The sequence below is a fragment of the Bufo bufo genome, chromosome 1 (genome assembly GCF_905171765.1).
Source record: "Bufo bufo chromosome 1, aBufBuf1.1, whole genome shotgun sequence".
Classification (NCBI taxonomy): Eukaryota; Metazoa; Chordata; class Amphibia; order Anura; family Bufonidae; genus Bufo; species Bufo bufo.
This window is the reverse complement of record NC_053389.1, coordinates 78,441,711-78,460,491: the sequence shown is the minus strand read 5'-3', so window position 1 is coordinate 78,460,491 and position 18,781 is coordinate 78,441,711.

Here is an 18,781-nt window from a genome sequence, read left to right as displayed (position 1 = left end):
TTTTATACAAAGTTGGCATTTGACCAAGATATTTATCTCACCCAGTATGGGTATATGTAAAATGACACCCCAAAACACATTGCCCAACTTCTCCTGAGTATGGCGATACCAGATGTGTGACACTTTTTTGCAGCCTAGATGCGCAAAGGGGCCCACATTCCTTTTATGAGGGCATTTGTAGACATTTGGATCCCAGACTTCTTCTCACGCTTTAGGGCCCCTAAAATGCCTTAGGGCAGTATAAATACCACACATGTGACCCCATTTTGGAAAGAAGACACCTCAAGGTATTCAATGAGGGGCATGGCGAGTTCATAGAAATTTTTTTTTTTTGGCACAAGTTAGCGGAAATTGATATTTTTTTTTTCTCACAAAGTCTCCCTTTCCGCTAACTTGGGACAAAAATGTCAATCTTTCATGGACTCAATATGCCCCTCACAGAATACCTTGGGGTGTCTTCTTTCCGAAATGGGGTCACATGTGGGGTATTTATACTGCCCTGGCATTCTAGGGGCCCTAAAGCATGAGAAGAAGTCTGGAATATAAATGTCTAAAAAAATTTACGCATTTGGATTCCGTGAGGGCTATGGTGAGTTCATGTGAGATTTTATTTTTTGACACAAGTTAGTGGAATATGAGACTTTGTAAGAAAAAAAAAAAAAATTTCCGCTAACTTGGGCCAAAAAAATGTCTGAATGGAGCCTTACAGGGGGGTGAGCAATGACAGGGGGGTGAGCAATGACAGGGGAATGATCAGGGAGTCTATATGGGGTGATCACCCCCCTGTCATTGATCACCCCCCTATAAGGCTCCATTCAGATGTCCGTATGTGTTTTGTGGATCCGATCCATGTATCCGTGGATCCGTAAAAAACATACGGACGTTTGAATGGAGCTTTACAGGGGGGTGATCAATGACAGGGGGGTGATCAGGGAGTCTATATGGGGTGATAGCCCCCCTGTCATTGATCACCCCCCTATAAGGCTCCATTCAGATGTCCGTATGTGTTTTGCGGATCCGATCCATGTATCCGTGGATCCGTAAAAAACATACGGACGTTTGAATGGAGCCTTACAGGGGGGTGATCAATGACCGGGGGGTGATCAATGACAGGGGGGTGATCAGGGAGTCTATATGGGGTGATCACCTCCGTCATTCATCACCCCCCTGTAAGGCTCCATTCAGATGTCCGTATGTGTTTTGCGGATCCTATCCATGTATCAGTGGATCCGTAAAAATCATACGGATGTCTGAATGGAGCCTTACAGGGGGGTGATCAATGACAAGGGGGTGATCAATGACAGGGGGGTTATCAGGGAGTCTATATGGGGTGATCACCCCCGTCATTGATCACCCCCCTGTAAGGCTCCATTCAGATGTCCGTATGTGTTTTGCGGATCCGATCCATGTATCAGTGGATCCGTAAAAATCATACGGACGTCTGAATGGAGCCTTACAAGGGGTGATCAATGACAGGGGGGTGATCAGGGAGTCTATATGGGGTGATCAGGAGTTAATAAGGGGTTAATAAGTGACAGGGGGGGGTGTAGTGTAGTGTAGTGGTGTTTGGTGCTATATATTACTGAGCTGCCTGTGTCCTCTGGTGGTCGATCCAAGCAAAAGGGACCACCAGAGGACCAGGTAGCAGGTATATTAGACGCTGTGATCAAAACAGCGTCTAATATACTTGTTAGGGGTTAAAAAAATCGCATCTCCAGCCTGCCAGCGAACGATCGCCGCTGGCAGGCTGGAGATCCACTCGCTTACCTTCCGATCCTGTGAACGCGCGCGCCTGTGTGCGCGCGTTCACAGGAAATCTCGCGTCTCGCGAGAGGACGCGTATATGCGTCCAGGAGGAATGAATCAACCACCTCCAGGACGCGTCGCTGCGTTCGGCGGTCTGGAGGTGGTTAAAGGCAGTCTGTCAACTAATCTGAGCGTTTTTCTGTGTACATCGCTGAGGGGCCTGGGCACTTGCGGCAGTAACACCGCCCCTGGGCACTTGCAGAAGCTCATTTGCATACGTTTAAAAAGTCTCTTTTTCATGATCTCGACGAGGGACACAGAAAAGAAAGGTACCATTGTGATGAGGGTCCAAGAGTCTATAACCTGATCTGAGCGGTCTAAAATGCTCAGATTAGGCGACAGACTCCCTGTGACAGGAAACTTCTACTGTACAACGACAACAGCTAAATCTTTTTTACGTACTGGACTCTTGCTATTTGGTAGCAGGCCTACCATTAAGGCCTCATACACACAACCGTATCCATTTTGCAGTCTGCAAATCACAGTTCTGCAAAATACGGATGAATTATTTTTTTTTTACGGACCCATTGACTTTCATGGGTCTGTAGTCTGCATTTTGCGGACATATTTAATCTTGGAACGGACATAAGGATGCGGAAAGCACACAGATAATCCAAGTACTTTCCGCCTCCATACAGTATGTCCATTCCACAAAAAGATAGAGCATGTCCTATGCTTTTCCACAAAATGCAGACCAGGGAACCATTGAATTCACTAAGTCTGCAAAAATGCGGATGCAACTCAGACAGTATCTGTATCTTGAGGATACGCAGTTTGCGGACTGCAAAATACATACAGTCATGTGCATGAGGCCTAAAGGGTTTTTTCAAGACTCAGGGTAGGTCATTAATATCCGATTGGTGATGGCCTGACACCCTGTGCCCCCACCAATCAGCTGTTCCCTGCAGTGATGGAAATGGCACTTACTTACATAGCTCTGTTCAATAGGAAGTGTAGCCCAGCTCTCATTCACGTTAATACCACTACACTGTGCTGTATTGTTCCATGCTTCCTGTTCCATTCAAAGTGCTACTTCATCTAGTTGGTGGGGACTTGTGGTATCGGACTCCCCCTGATCAGATATTAATGACCTATTCTGAGGATACAGATGCAGTCGAGCTAAACTTGATGGTTAACGAATGGCAAGAAAAAGCTAACTAACTTTTCAATGGATTTCAATGGCATTTGTCAGGAAATAACCAAGATAACACTGTGCCATGTGTTATCAGTAAAGATGAGCCAAGTTTCCTGGGGGAGGGGTTAAAAAGTCCATCTTTTGAGGGTGGTCTGAGTGGGGCCCCCCTATGCATAGCTAATCCTTTCTGGTAGTGGAACAGTTACTGTGGGTCAGTATGACAGGCAGGTCACATACAGTATATGGATGTGCGCATCGGCATGCGTCATTATTAGGCTCAGTTGACACTTCACTTATTTGGTCAGTTACGGGTCCAAAACACAGAACAGGTGCAGATCTTTATGTGATACCTTTTCGGAGAGTAGGATAGGCTCTCCATACAGTAACTGCTTGGAACTGCGGAATTAACTGACCAAATAACTTGTAGCTCAATGTTTGTGTCAGGTATAATGTCCCTAACCTTGCAGTGAAAGAGCACTCTCATTTAACACCATCTGCAGTTTCCACATAGATTGCTAGTGAACCTGTTAGCCACTGATTCTACTAAATTGTGAAAGAGCATTTCACTGTTTGTGGGGTGTTCACATTGATTGATAGATAAGGTATTGTGTTACTTATTCTACTATAGAGTGAAAGAGCGATCTCATTTTACACCGCCTGCTGTTTCCACATAGATTGCTAGAGAACCTGTTCTGTTACCTACTGATCCCAAGTGGGGAGGGTTTCAGCAGTAAGTTTGTGTTGACGTCAATGTTTATATTTTTTCCTTCTTCTGATCCATCAGAAGAACAATCCCAAAAAAAAACGGATCCTGTCTTTTGAGTATTCACCTTCATCCGGTCATAATTTTGTCAGTAATTGATCAGTATTGATAAGGCAAAACAGAGCTGGGTCCAAAACAGAGATGACATATTTGCATGCCTTCTGTGTTTTGGACCCAATCCTGCTTTTGACTTCCAAATCATGATCAAATCCTGATGCAAAATACTGACCGTGTGATAGAGGCCTAATTCTCGATTTACGTGAGTTTTGGCAATTTGCATCTGACATCGGTTTTACTCAAATCGAAAAGAAGTACTGCATGTAGGACTTTAATGGCCTCTATCACAAGTCAGTATTTGGTCAGTTTTTTGCATCAGTATTCGATCAGTACAGGTCAGGCAAATACGGTAGTGGGTCCAAAACAGAGATGACATGTGATGGAAATATTTGCATGTCTTTTGCGTTTTGAACCCACTCCTGATTTTGGCTTCCAAATCATGAAAAAACCCTGATACAAAATACAGACCGTGTGATAGAGGCCTTATAGATGCCCCAAAGACACTTGGTCTTGCTTTTACTTTGTAACACATGTAGCCGCCATTTTAGGAAAAAAAAAGATTCGTTACTACGAAGCGCCAGGAAATTAAACAGAGGCTGTGACAGATACTGCACCTAACTGTGGCATCCACCAACCATAGGCGATAATGGCATCCATTCAACAGACATGTCATGAAAAACTATTGAAAAGCTCATGCATTTGTTATTATAGTCTACGGGTGGTGGTTACCACTGCCAGGTATCAGTCACCGTCTCTGTTTATTGTAAAGCTTGTGATGTGAACAGGGCCTTATTCTGCTTGTTCACACAGATTGTGGTTGAATGTCAGTCATGGATCAGCTATGGTTAGAGCAGGATATGCTGAAATTGTTGATGACAGTGATGACAATGCCTACTTTGGCCATGCTATAGTCATCAGAAACTAGTCGTAAAATCATTACTCTTTTCTCTGTCTACAAAGGGAGTTTCTGGTTTCAGGAAAACGAAACCAAAGTTCATGCCCGGTTATTACTAGACAGCACTAAACCTGACATGAAGAGAACGTCAGTAGACCATCCTGATAACTCCTTCAGGACCTATTGTAAAATATGTAGGCTTCATTTTTAGGCCATGTTAAATATACCATTCATATCTTTATAGTACAGGTTGTGATGGTTAGACAGGGAAACCAAATAGTGAATGAATGATGAGGACTAGAGCGACCCTACGAAGAAGGATTATATCCTGATTGCTGGGCTCAAGGCTTCAAGGGATCCGACTTACTGATCCAGATGTAAACAAGATGAAATAGGAAAGGAAGTATCCCTCCAAAATGTTTCGGGTAGTATCATTATTCACCCATGGTATACTGCAACATTTCCGTCCCTCTGTGCCTCAATATTTCCCATAGGTTATAATGGCATCTCTACAACTGATATGTCATGAAAAACTATTGAAAAGCTCATGACATATATGTTGAACATGTGGTGGTGGCCATAATGTTCTATTGTAAAAAAAAATATATGTTTAAATGTATACATTTTTACTGTACTCTGCGGGATGGAATAGCATTGGTATATTACTGGTAAAACACATTTAGGCTACATTCACACGTCAGTATTTTTCTATAATCCGATTTTCTGTCCGTTTTTTGCGGATCCGTTGTTCCTGAAAATGTTTCCGTATGTCATCCGTATGTCATCCGTTTTTTGCGGATCCGCAAAAAACGGAAACATGTATAAATTTCAATAAGCAAATAAAGTTGTTTGGATTTCTTTAAAAATAAAAAAATAAAAAAAATAAAAAATAAATTAAAATGTAATTTCCAGGAACGGATTCCGTATAAAACGGATGAAATACGGAATGACATCCGTATGTCATCCGTTTTTTGCGGATCCATTGACTTTGTATTGTACCAGGATCCGATTTTTCAGGAAAAGAATAGGACATGTTTTATATTTAAACGGACATGCGGAACGGAACAACGGAAACGGACAGCACACATTGAGCTGTCCGTTTTTTTCCAGGACCCATTGAAAATGAATGGGTCCAGATCTGGTCCAGATCTGTTCAGCAAAAAACGGAACAGATCAGGAAAGAAAAAACGGACGTGTGAATGGACCCTTATTGGTTGTCTTGTAGCACCTCTGCAGTAAAGTGCGGTACTAGGTGTTCTGTACTGCTCTTTACTTGTGCCAGGATTAGTTGACCCATTAGACACCAGGTAAGGTGGCTCCATTTTATTTTTCTGGTACATTGTGTACTGTTTAGGACCCTAAACAAGGTTCTGTTCACAATATAGCAGCTGTCTGACTTTTGTCAAGACCTTCTTTATCTGTATTTAGCTTTTTGCTTAAAAGGGATTGTCCCATTTTAAAATGTATGGCATATTGATAGGATATGCCATAAAAATCTGATTGGTGCGGGTCCTACCTCTGGGACCTCTTCCTATCTGAAGAACGAGGCCTCACTAGGAATGGAGAATGGTGAATGTGCGTTGCCCTCTCCATTCACTGCTATGGGAGTTCTGAAAATAGCAGAGCGCTGGTGAATGCTCTCAGTTCACTTCAGGGCCTTTTCTTAAGATATGGGTGGGTCCAAGATAGGGCTGCAGTAATCAAGTATTCTATCGACTAATCCAACGATTATTCGAGTACAGTCGTGGCCAAAAGTTTTGAGAATGACACAAATATTAGTTTTCACAAAGTTTGCTGCTAAACTGCTTTTAGATCTTTGTTTCAGTTGTTTCTGTGATGTCGTGAAATATAATTACACGCACTTCATACGTTTCAAAGGCTTTTATCGACAATTACATGACATTTATGCAAAGAGTCAGTATTTGCAGTGTTGGCCCTTCTTTTTCAGGACCTCTGCAATTCGACTGGGCATGCTCTCAATCAACTTCTGGGCCAATTCCTGACTGATAGCAACCCATTCTTTCATAATCACTTCTTGGAGTTTGTCAGAATTAGTGGGTTTTTGTTTGTCCACCCGCCTCTTGAGGATTGACCACAGGTTCTCAATGGGATTAAGATGTGGGGAGTTTCCAGGCCATGGACCCAAAATGTCAACGTTTTGGTCCCCGAGCCACTTAGTTATCACTTTTGCCTTATGGCACGGTGCTCCATCGTGCTGGAAAATGCATTGTTCTTCACCAAACTGTTGTTGGATTGTTGGAAGAAGTTGCTGTTGGAGGGTGTTTTGGTACCATTCTTTATTCATGGCTGTGTTTTTGGGCAAAATTGTGAGTGAGCCCACTCCCTTGGATGAGAAGCAACCCCACACATGAATGGTCTCAGGATGCTTTAATGTTGGCATGACACAGGACTGATGGTAGCGCTCACCTTTTCTTCTCCGGACAAGCCTTTTTCCAGATGCCCCAAACAATCGGAAAGAGGCTTCATCAGAGAATATGACTTTGCCCCAGTCCTCAGCAGTCCATTCACCAAACTTTCTGCAGAAGATCAATCTGTCCCTGATGTTTTTTTTGGAGAGAAGTGGCTTCTTTGCTGCCCTTCTTGACACCAGGCCATCTTCCAAAAGTCTTCGCCTCAATGTGCGTGCAGATGCGCTCACACCTGCCTGCTGCCATTCCTGAGCAAGCTCTGCACTGGTGGCACTCCGATCCCGCAGCTGAATCCTCTTTAGGAGACGATCCTGGCGCTTGCTGGTCTTTCTTGGACGCCCTGAAGTCTTCTTAACAAGAATTGAACCTCTTTCCTTGAAGTTCTTGATGATCCTATAAATTGTTGATTGAGGTGCAATCTTAGTAGCCACAATATCCTTGCCTGTGAAGCCATTTTTATGCAACGCAATGATGGTTGCACGCATTTCTTTGCAGGTCACCATGGTTAACAATGGAAGAACAATGATTTCAAGCATCACCCTCCTTTTAACATGTCAAGTCTGCCATTTTAACCCAATCAGCCTGACATAATGATCTCCAGCCTTGTGCTCGTCAACATTCTCACCTGAGTTAAAAAGACGATTACTGAAATGATCTCAGCAGGTCCTTTAAATGCCTCCGGACCGCCTAACGCAGGATCGCGTTCCAGAGGCGGCAGCTCCAGGCAGAGTCACGCATCTATGCGTCATCTCGCGAGACGCGAGATTTCCTGTGAAAGTGCGCACACAGGCGCGCGCGTTCACATGATCGGAAGGTAAGCGAGTGGATCTCCAGCCTGCCAGCGACGATCGTTCGCTGGCAGGCTGTAGATGCGATTTTTTTAACCCCTAACAGGTATATTAGACGCTGTTTTGATAACAGCGTCTAATATACCTGCTACCTGGTCCTCTGGTGGTCCCTTTTGCTTGGATCGACCACCAGAGGACACAGGCAGCTCAGTAATAAGTAGCACCAAACACCACTACACTACACCCCCCCTGCCACTTATTAACCCCTTATTAACCCCTGATCACCCCTGATCACCCCATACAGACTCCCTGATCACCCCCTGTCATTGATAACCCCCCTGTCATTGACACCCCCTTGAAAGGCTCCATTCAGACGTCCAATTTTTTTTTTTCCAGATCCACGGATACATGGATCGGATCCGCAAAACACATACGGACGTCTGAATGGAGCCTTACAGGGGGGTGATCAATGACAGGGGGGTGATCACCCCATATAGACTCCCTGATCACCCCCCTGTCATTGATCACCCCCCTGTCATTGATCACCCCCCTGTAAGGCTCTATTCAGACGTCCGTATGTTTTTTATGGATCCACGGATACATGGATCGGATCCGCAAAACATATACAGACGTCTGAATGGAGCCTTACAGGGGGGGTGATCACCCCATATAGACTCCCTGATCACCCCCCTGTCATTGATCACCCCCCTGTAAGGCTCCATTCAGACGTCCGTATGTTTTTTACGGATCCACGGATACATGGATCGGATCCGCAAAACACATATGGACGTCTGAATGGAGCCTTACAGGGGGTTGATCAATGACAGGGGGGTGATCAATGACAGGGGGGTGATCAGGGAGTCTGTCATTGATCACCCCCCTGTCATTGATCACCCCCCTGTGAGGCTCCATTCAGACGTCCGTATGTTTTTTACAGATCCACGGATACATGGATCGGATCCGGAAAACACATATGGACGTCTGAATGGAGCCTTACAGGGGGGTGATCAATGACAGGGGGGTGATCACCCCATATAGACTCCCTGATCACTCCCCTGTCATTGATCACCCCTGTCATTGATCACCCCCCTGTCATTGATCACCCCCCTGTAAGGCTCCATTCAGACCTCCGTATGTGTTTTGCGGATCCGATCCATGTATCCGTGGATCCGCAAAACACGGACACCGCGGATCCGCAAAACACATACGGACGTCTGAATGGAGCCTTACAGGGGGATGATCAATGACAGGGGGGTGATAACCCCATATACACTTCCTGATCACCCCCCTGTCATTGATCACCCCCCTATAAGGCTCCATTCAGACATTTTTTTGGCCCAAGTTAGCGGAAATTGTTTTTTATTTTTTTTAAATTTTTTTTTTTCTTACAATGTCTCATATTCCACTAACTTGTGTCAAAAAATAAAATCGCACATGAACTCACCATACCCCTCACGGAATCCAAATGCGTAACATTTTTTAGACATTTGGATCCCAGACTTCTTCTCACGCTTTAGGGCTCCTAAAATGCCAGGGCAGTATAAATACCCCACATGTGACCCCATTTCGGAAAGAAGACATCCCAAGGTATTCCGTGAGGGGCATATTGAGTCCATGAAAGATTGAAATTTTTGTCCCAAGTTAGCGGAAAGGGAGACTTTGTGAGAAAAAACTAAAAAATATCAATTTCCGCTAACTTGTGCCAAAAAAAATAATAATTCTATGAACTCGCCATGCCCCTCATTGGATACCTTGGGGTGTCTTATTTCCAAAATGGGGTCACATGTGGGGTATTTATACTGCCCTGGTATTTTAGGGGCCCTAAAGCGTGAGAAGTCTGGGATCCAAATGCCCTCATAAAAGCAATTTGGGCCCCTTTGCGCATTTAGGCTGCAAAAAAGTGTCACACATGTGGTATCTCTGTACTCAGGAGAAGTTGGGTAATGTGTTTTGGGGTGTCATTTTACATATACCCATGCTGGGTGAGATAAATATCTTGATCAAATGCCAACTTTGTATAAAAAAATGGGAAAAGTTGTCTTTTGCCGAGATATTTCTCTCACACAGCATGGGTATATGTAAATTGACACCCCAAAACACATTCCCCAACTTCTCCTGAGTACGGTGATACCAGATGTATGACACTTTTTTGCAGCCTAGGTGGACAAAGTGGCCCACATTCCAAAGAGCACCTTTAGGATTTCACAGGTCATTTTTTACACATTTTGATTTCAAACTACTTACCACACATTAGGGCCCCTAGAATGCCAGGGCAGTATAACTACCCCACAAGTGACCCCATTTTGGAAAGAAGACACCCCAAGGTATTTCGTGATGGGCATAGTGAGATTATGGAAGTTTTTATTTTTTGTCACAAGTTAGTGGAATATGAGACTTTGTAAGGAAAAAAAATAAAATAAAAAAATCATCATTTTCCGCTAACTTGTGACAAAAAATAAAAAGTTCTATGAACTCACTATGCCCATCAGCGAATACCTTAGGGTGTCTACTTTCCGAAATGGGGTCATTTGTGGGGTGTTTGTACTGTCTGGCCATTGTAGAACCTCAGGAAATATGACAGGTGCTCAGAAAGTCAGAGCTGCTTCAAAAAGCTGAAATTCACATTTTTGTACCATAGTTTGTAAACGCTATAACTTTTACCCAAACCATTTTTTTTTTTTTACCCAAACATTTTTTTTTTATCAAAGACATGTAGAACAATAAATTTAGAGAAAATTTTATATATGGATGTCGTTTTTTTGCAAAATTTTACAACTGAAAGTGAAAAATGTCATTTTTTTGCAAAAATTAAAATTTTTTGCAAAAAAGTTAAATTTCGATTAATAACAAAAAAAGTTAAAATGTCAGCAGCAATGAAATACCACCAAATGAAAGCTCTATTAGTGAGAAGAAAAGGAGGTAAAATTCATTTGGGTGGTAAGTTGCATGACCGAGCAATAAGCGGTGAAAGTAGTGTAGTGCAGAAGTGTAAAAAGTGGCCTGGTTATTAAGGGTGTTTAAGCTGGGGGGGCTGAGGTGGTTAATGAAAGCAATGAAATGCAGTGGAAAGTTTTTTTTGGGATTAAGTTAATTTTCATGGCAAAGAAGGACTATGCAATTAATCTGATCACTCTTCATAACATTCTGGAGTATATTTCCAATTTCCAATATTTATGTAATTCTCAAACTTTTGGCCACGACTGTACTCTAACGCTAAACAAATTAAAAAAACTCATCAGCCACGCGTGCCATCATCGGCCCCACATGCCATCAGTCCTCTATGCCATCAGCTCCCACCAGTGCCATCAGTTCCCCCCAGTGCCATCAGTCCTCTGTGCCATCAGCCTCCCCATGCCATCATGTCCTCCACTCCCCTAGTGCCATCAGCCATACCTCCCAACTCTTGAAAATCGCAAAGCGGGACAATTTGTGTGGCGCCCATAACGGTTTTAGGTGCAGTTTTTTTCATACTAGGCCACGCCTAGCACAATTACTGGCTCTGTCAGAACTACAGCAGCCGGGGATCGGTTAGGTGAGTATAAGTTTCTTTATTTTTTTTACAGCATGTGGAGCCCCTGGGACAATTTTTATTCTTGCGCTTTGATATTCATTTAAATATTAGCACATAAATCATCAAATTATAGATATTTTAAGTTCCAAATTGCACAAAATAATGAAGTAATGTTCTAATATACAGGTAGAAACCACGCAGATAGTTTATTAAGGAGCAATTTAGTACATTTATTAATGCACATTTATTCATTTATTCCCCAGGTCAAAAAGAGGGACATTTAAGGATCAAAGAAGGACAGAGGGACTTGGGTCAAAAAGAGGGACTGTCCCTCCAAAAGGGAGGCATGCCTCAGCCCCTCCATGCCTTACCTTTCCTGTCCGGGTGCGCAGATGGCCGATATGGAGTCCACAGGAGAAGGCCTGCAGCGTCTTCTTCTTCCCAACATGCACTGGGACCTAACGTCACACAGTGTCAGGCAGCGCACGATGACGTTGATCTGATCTGGGAACTGTAAGGGTACATACACACACACTGCATATACACACTGTAGTGTATATATCGCTGTGGAATCTAGGATGGAAAATCTGCAGGGTTTACAGTAACAGTGAAGTGCATGAGATTTAAACAAATCTGAGCCAAAGGGACAATGGGGCATTTTTTTCTGTGTGGAAGAAGGGCCTGTGGTGTTTTGAGAAGATTTTACATGAAATAGCTTTTTAGAAGCTCTTCTTTTCCTACTCCAGGATGTCCTGTTAGGCGGTAATATCATGCTCCTCTACCATGAGTCCATGTATCGTTTAATATACAGCAATATTCTGCTCCTCTTAGAAGCAGTTGATTGACTTTGCAAGATAGTTAGTCTATTATCTTCTAGTACACCTACAATTTTCTTTACGAGTGACTCTCCCAGACTCTCCCAGTCTCCATAGGGACCTTCAACATAGACCCATAATTGACGTTGAACATTTGTGAAAACGTTTGTTTAAGGATTTTACTAGGATTGTTATAATGATGGCCTATACTCAGAATAGGCCATCAATATCTGATCAGTGGGAGTCCAATAATCTGCATGATTGCATCCCTGCCGATCAGCTGTTTCCAAGTGGCTCCGGAACCAGAACTACACAGATCTGTCCATTGTGTAGTAGATGGAGCTGTGTAGTTCCAGTGATGCTACTCGGGACCAACTGATTGGTTGGGAGGTGGGGGTGGGGGCAAGGAGCTGCACCCAGAGGACAGGCCTTTGATATAAAAATCCTGGAAAACCAGTTTACCATGATCATTGATGCGTGTAAACATACCGCCATTTACCTGACAAATGAACAAATGCTTATTTGTCAGATGATGGCCTCCTTTATGCTAAATAAAATTCCAGCTGTAGGCAGCACATTTCCTTCTGTAAACAGGGAGGTGCTGCCAACTGTGTATATCTGAACAATCACATAAAGGATTGTTTGGATACCGATACAGTACCGCTAATGATTTCATAGAAATGGAGCTAAACAATCACTGATCGAGATGCTACATCATCAGTAAGTGCTCGTTTCAGGCAAAGATCTGTCCATGTAAAGGAGCACGTAAGGCGCAAAGATCTGTCCATGTAAAGGAGCACGTAAGGCGCAATTACAGTACATGTGCCAATGGAGCAGGCAATTATCGGGAAGGGATTGTTCCTGATAACTACTTGCTCTATAGTGCAAGAACGAGCAGCATCTACTCGCTGCAATCTCCTCCACTGTATAGGGATGAGGATGGCTCCTGCAATCACTCTTCCTTATACAGATTCATTGTTTCTGGCAGCAGATCCCTGCTTACACGGCACAAATGTGTTGCACAAAAGATCATTTCAAAACGCTCATCCACTGGCAGCACATTTACATGGGCTATTATAGGGAACAACCATTTGTAGTAATCTGGGGTGGATTGACCATAGACCCTACAGGGAGGTTTCCCAATGGGGCGATGCCTAGGAGGGCCACCCAAGCCCTCCTCATGTCTGACAGCCGAGTACATAGTAATTTGATTCTCTCTTACCCACCTGGCCAGCAGCCGGAGGTGCCCTCCGGAATTCATCTGTATTAACGTCCTCAGGACAGTGATACAGGTGAATACTATAGTGCAGGTGGCACTATTTTGTGCTGCACTGTGGTATTTGATTCACCTGGGGTGGTATATTGCTCTGCACTGTAGTATTGCTGACCCTGCCTTCTTGTGTTGTCCCTGCCTACTTGTGTTGCACCTGCCTACTTGTGTTGCACCTGCCTACTTGTGTTGCACCTGCCTTCTTGTGTTGCACCTGCCTTCTTGTGTTGCACCTGCCTTCTGTCAAATTGGACCCGCCTGCAACATAGGCCCACTTTTACCTTTTTTCCAGGGCCACTTTTAGTTCCCACTCCACCCCCGGTAGTAATGTTGCTTCCCAATCATCTGCCCGACAATCTGGCAATGCAAATCCAGCTTTAGTCCTCCAGGACCCATTCGGCATGACTAACATGAGACTCAATGACTAACTTTACAGTTATTCAGACTAAAGTCCATCTTTGTTTAGCAGTTGGTTCCTTGTTGGTTCCTTGTTATTCCTTCAGTGGTTCCTTGTTATCTGGCATTTCAGGATGGGAGGGTGCGGACTGTAATGAACGTCAATGAATTCTCATTTCATAATTATTACTTTACCTCACATACATTTAGTGACCAGTTTATATAGTTTGTTTAGTACATAACAGTTTTGGCAGTGCTTTGCCCATATGTTGTAACGTCTGGCATTGCCCTGTAAGACTTGATCTTAGTATGTCTGACCCACCGAGCTTGCACTAGGTGGAATATTTAACAACCCTCTATATAACTCCAGCCTTCATCAGCTGTTCACCACCATAAACATTGGGTGGAATGTATCATTTCCTTTGCAACCGAATTCTGGCAGGAAAAAAGGCTAGACAGCGACATGTGTCGCCTGACAAATAAGGGTACAGCTACATGGTAACATAATACCAACAATTGCTGAAACCAGCAGAATATAATGAGTGGTGTACAACTATCAACTCCTATATAAATTAAACCAACACGCAAATAACAAAGCGATCCATCTTTATTATAACAAATAGAATGACATACATGATAAAAAATCAAAGAATGCAGGAAAGTCAGGATTCAAGCCTCCAGACCCAAGGATAATGCAGTTATCAGTATAATTGCAGATACCACTGTTGTGTATGCAGTACGCCAGAACAGAGAATATAACGAGTGTGGCCCTGCACACATAAATATCAGCATATAAATGAAAGTAAATCATCTAGCAAGGTGAGGGCCGCCTAACTAAAGATAACAATGTCCAATATAATACTGGCAAAAGGCATAGACAACAGTGAGCAACATAAGCACATATAATAACAAGGCTGAGGGGAAGAGGTGGCTCACCTAGTGTTGCAATATGAGAGGTGCTCTAGGTCTAGGCTGACCCACCCAGTCAGAGGGAATAGAGCGAAAATGAAAGTATAGACCGGCACTCAGTTATGGGGAAAAAGCAGGAATTTATTGATGCTAAAAGAAATGGTAATTAACCATATGAGAAACAATACAAGGTAACTAAATTAGCAGTAAAAAATTAGTAGAAACTAGATAAATATAAAAAAAATAGGTTAAAAATGAGTTGCTCAATACTGTGGGTCTTGAGTAGTTTCAGATGGATGTATGGAGGGTGGCAGCGCTGTAGCAGGTGGCACTAGGCTGTCTTGAATTGAAACACTATGCTACCATGTATGGAGCGATTTAGTGTGAATAGATACAATGTGGATAGAATGAATTTAGTGTGATTCTGATGTGTATTGGGCTTACATCAGGCAAAATAGATTGGAAGGTACAGTATGCAAATGCTTATAATGTCACAGTGTATGAGGGTTCGTTAATCAGCCACTTCTGGCTGCTTAGTTGCGATGTCCTGTGTTTGCCGAAAGCTAGTCCCGGTAAGTTTGCTCGGCAAGCAGTACACAATTTTGATTACAAGTGCTTCGGTCTATAAAAAAAAAATGCTTAAACTGTGAAAAAATAGACAGGCCACGATGCAGTATAAAAAACGATGCGTATAAAAAATAGTAATGACAGGCCAGTATCGGGTGGCGTCCCACCCAATGTGTTTGTACTGGCCTCTGTTACCTTACTCGGTGTCCGCTCTGTGTCTGGTTAGTAGCCGGTCTTCTTTCTCTTTGCAAATCTGTGGCCGTTACTAGAGTGGATATTCCCGTGCTTGCTGCTGAGTCGAACGGGCCTTCTTCTAGTCGGCGTCCCACGTGTGTAGCGCTGGATGCGCTCCGGTATTGCATGGGCTTCTGAAGTTCTGGGTTGGGGGAATGATCTGTTGTTGCTGGAAGCGCTTCCAAGACTGCAGTATATCTTTGTCTATGTGCAGATTTCTTTACCCAAACGCATTTAGAAGTCTTCAACTGACTTCTTCCTCTGCACAGATCTCCCAGGATTCTTATAGTCGCTACCGACACCATCCAAGATCCGGGGTGGATTTTGTATAGAGTGCGTCTTTTTTACCTTCTCTATTAACCCTATCCCCACATTGGTGTATCTCACAAAACCCAGATTTCATATACCTCTATATACATACTGGGAGAAAATTTTATGGCACAAACTCTCGAGCACTATATTTTTATTGCCATTCCAGCCATACATATATGTTTTTTATGAATATATCAATATATTTGTATGATATACTTTTATGACTTGTTTAATTTATTTTTGGATATATTTTTTCGATATTTTTTGATATTTTTCATATGATAATAACACCATGCCTTATTTTGGATTGAACTATGCCTCAATAAAATACACTCGGCAAGACTGCCAATTGTTGCGGGATCTCCATATGTCATTCAATCACAAAAATTATGAATCCCCAAAAAAACGCAACACTGACGCACTCGGAATAGAAGTGATGTCATAAGCTCACTCTGAGACCAACACTATACTGCTGACTCTTTCCTATTATAATGCTCTTAATTAGAGATGGGACGGGGGATTCGTCGAATCCACGAATCCCTCGAATCTTGCTGGATTCGTGGGATTCGTGGACTCGAATCCAGACGTAATTTGCCTGAAACGAATCCGACGAATCTGGTGGGAGGGACTGGGAGGCGGAGCTGGGGGCCGGTGCGTTCACTGTGCTCCGGCCCCTCCGCTCCAGTAGTTATATAATGTGTAATTGTGATTAATAATCATGCTGCCCCCTCTGTGTGTAGTATAACATTCAATGACTCTTACTTACAGCCGGCTACTGCTATCGTAACAGGACGGCCGGGCAGACGAGCGGCAGCGTCACTGACTGACGTCACCTGCTTGCGCCGCTTCATTCATAAAGCAGGCGGCTCAGGCAGGTGACGTCAGTCAGTGACGCTGCCGCTCGTCTGCCCGGCCGGCCTGTTACGATAGCAGTAGCCGGCTGTAAGTAAGATTTATTGAATGTAATACTACACACAGAGGGGGCAGCATGATTATTAATCACAATTATACATTATATAACTACTGGAGCGGCAATGGGGGGGTCTGTGGATGGCACTGTTAAGGGGTGGGTGGTGGGTCTGTGGATGGCACTGTTATAGGGTGGGGGGGTCTGTGGATGGCACTCTTATAGGATGGGGGGGGTCTGTGGATGGCACTGTTATAGGATGGGGGGGTCTGTGGATGGCACTGTTATGGGGTGGGGGGGTCTGTGGATGGCACTGTTATGGGGTGGGGGGGTCTGTGGATGGCACTGTTATGGGGTGGGGGGGTCTGTGGATGGCACTGTTATGGGGTGGGGGGGTCTGTGGATGGCACTGTTATGGGGTGTGGATGGCACTGTTATGGGGTGTGGATGGCACTGTTATGGGGTGTGGATGGCACTGTTATAGGATGGGGGGTCTGTGGATGGCACTGTTATGGGGTGGGGGGGTCTGTAGATGGCACTGGTATGGGGTGGGGGGGGGGTCTGTGGATGGCACCGTTATGGGGTGGGGGGGTCTGTGAATGCCAGGGGGAGAGGTGAGAGGCACTATGATACTACTGGCACATTGGGGGGAGGCACTATGATACGGGCACATTATGGGGGAAGATGGCACTATGATACGGGCACATTGGGGGGGAGATGGCACTATGATACCGGCACATGGGGGGAGGAGAGAGGCACTCCGCACTTGATACTGGCACATGATTAGGGGGGCATCTATGGGGACACTTACTGGCACATTATTGGGTGGCACTGTGGGGGCATCTACTGAGGCCACAAAGAAGGGGTATTTTATATGGGGGGCTCTGTGTGGTACTAGTATTATCAGGGGTAGTTTCTGCAGTATAGTATTGGAGAGCACAGCGGCACAGTATTGGGGGTGTTAGGATGATTTGTCCAGAAGATGGGAGGATGATGGAAAAGTAGTAAACTAAGATTTTTTTTTTTTTGTCAAGCTGCAGAGACGAAAAATGGCTGAAAACTGGTGTCTGGTCTGAATGTCTGAAAGGAGAAGATGAGGAAAGAGAACATCTACAAGAGACGTCACTGGATGTAAGAGGTATGAGGCTGTATTACCCTGTATGTTCTGTAGTGATAGGAGCAGGGGTCATCGCGGTCATATAGGGTGCGACCGTGACTGGGAGGTGGAGGTTCAGACAAACTGACGCGGTCTGACTTTGTTTCTTACACCGTGCGTTCACACAATTATGTACAGGATTCGTAGGATTCGAGATTCGAAAGATTCGATATATTCGAGAACCTTTTCGGATTCGGATTCGGATTTGGATTCGAAAAAATTTGGATTCGTCCCACCTCTACTCTTAATGTTTTTTTAAAAAAAGCATATATAAAAAAAAGACGCACTCTGAACAAAATCCACCCCGGATCTTGGATGGTGTCGGTAGCGACTATAAGAATCCTGGGAGATCTGTGCAGAGGAAGAAGTCAGTTGAAGACTTCTAAATGCGTTTGGGTAAAGAAATCTGCACATAGACAAAGATATACTGCAGTCTTGGAAGCGCTTCCAGCAACAACAGATCATTCCCCCAACCCAGAACTTCAGAAGCCCATGCAATACCGGAGCGCATCCAGCGCTACACACGTGGGACGCCGACTAGAAAAAGGCCCGTTCGACTCAGCAGCAAGTACGGGAATATCCACTCTAGTAACGGCCACAGATTTGCAAAGAGAAAGAAGACCGGCTACTAACCAGACACAGAGCGGACACCGAGTAAGGTAACAGAGGCCAGTACAAACACATTGGGTGGGACGCCACCCGATACTGGCCTGTCATTACTATTTTTTATACCGCATCGTTTTTTATACTGCATCGTGGCCTGTCTATTTTTTCATGGCTTAAGCATTTTTTTTATTATTTTTTTATAGACCGAAGCACTTGTAATCAAAA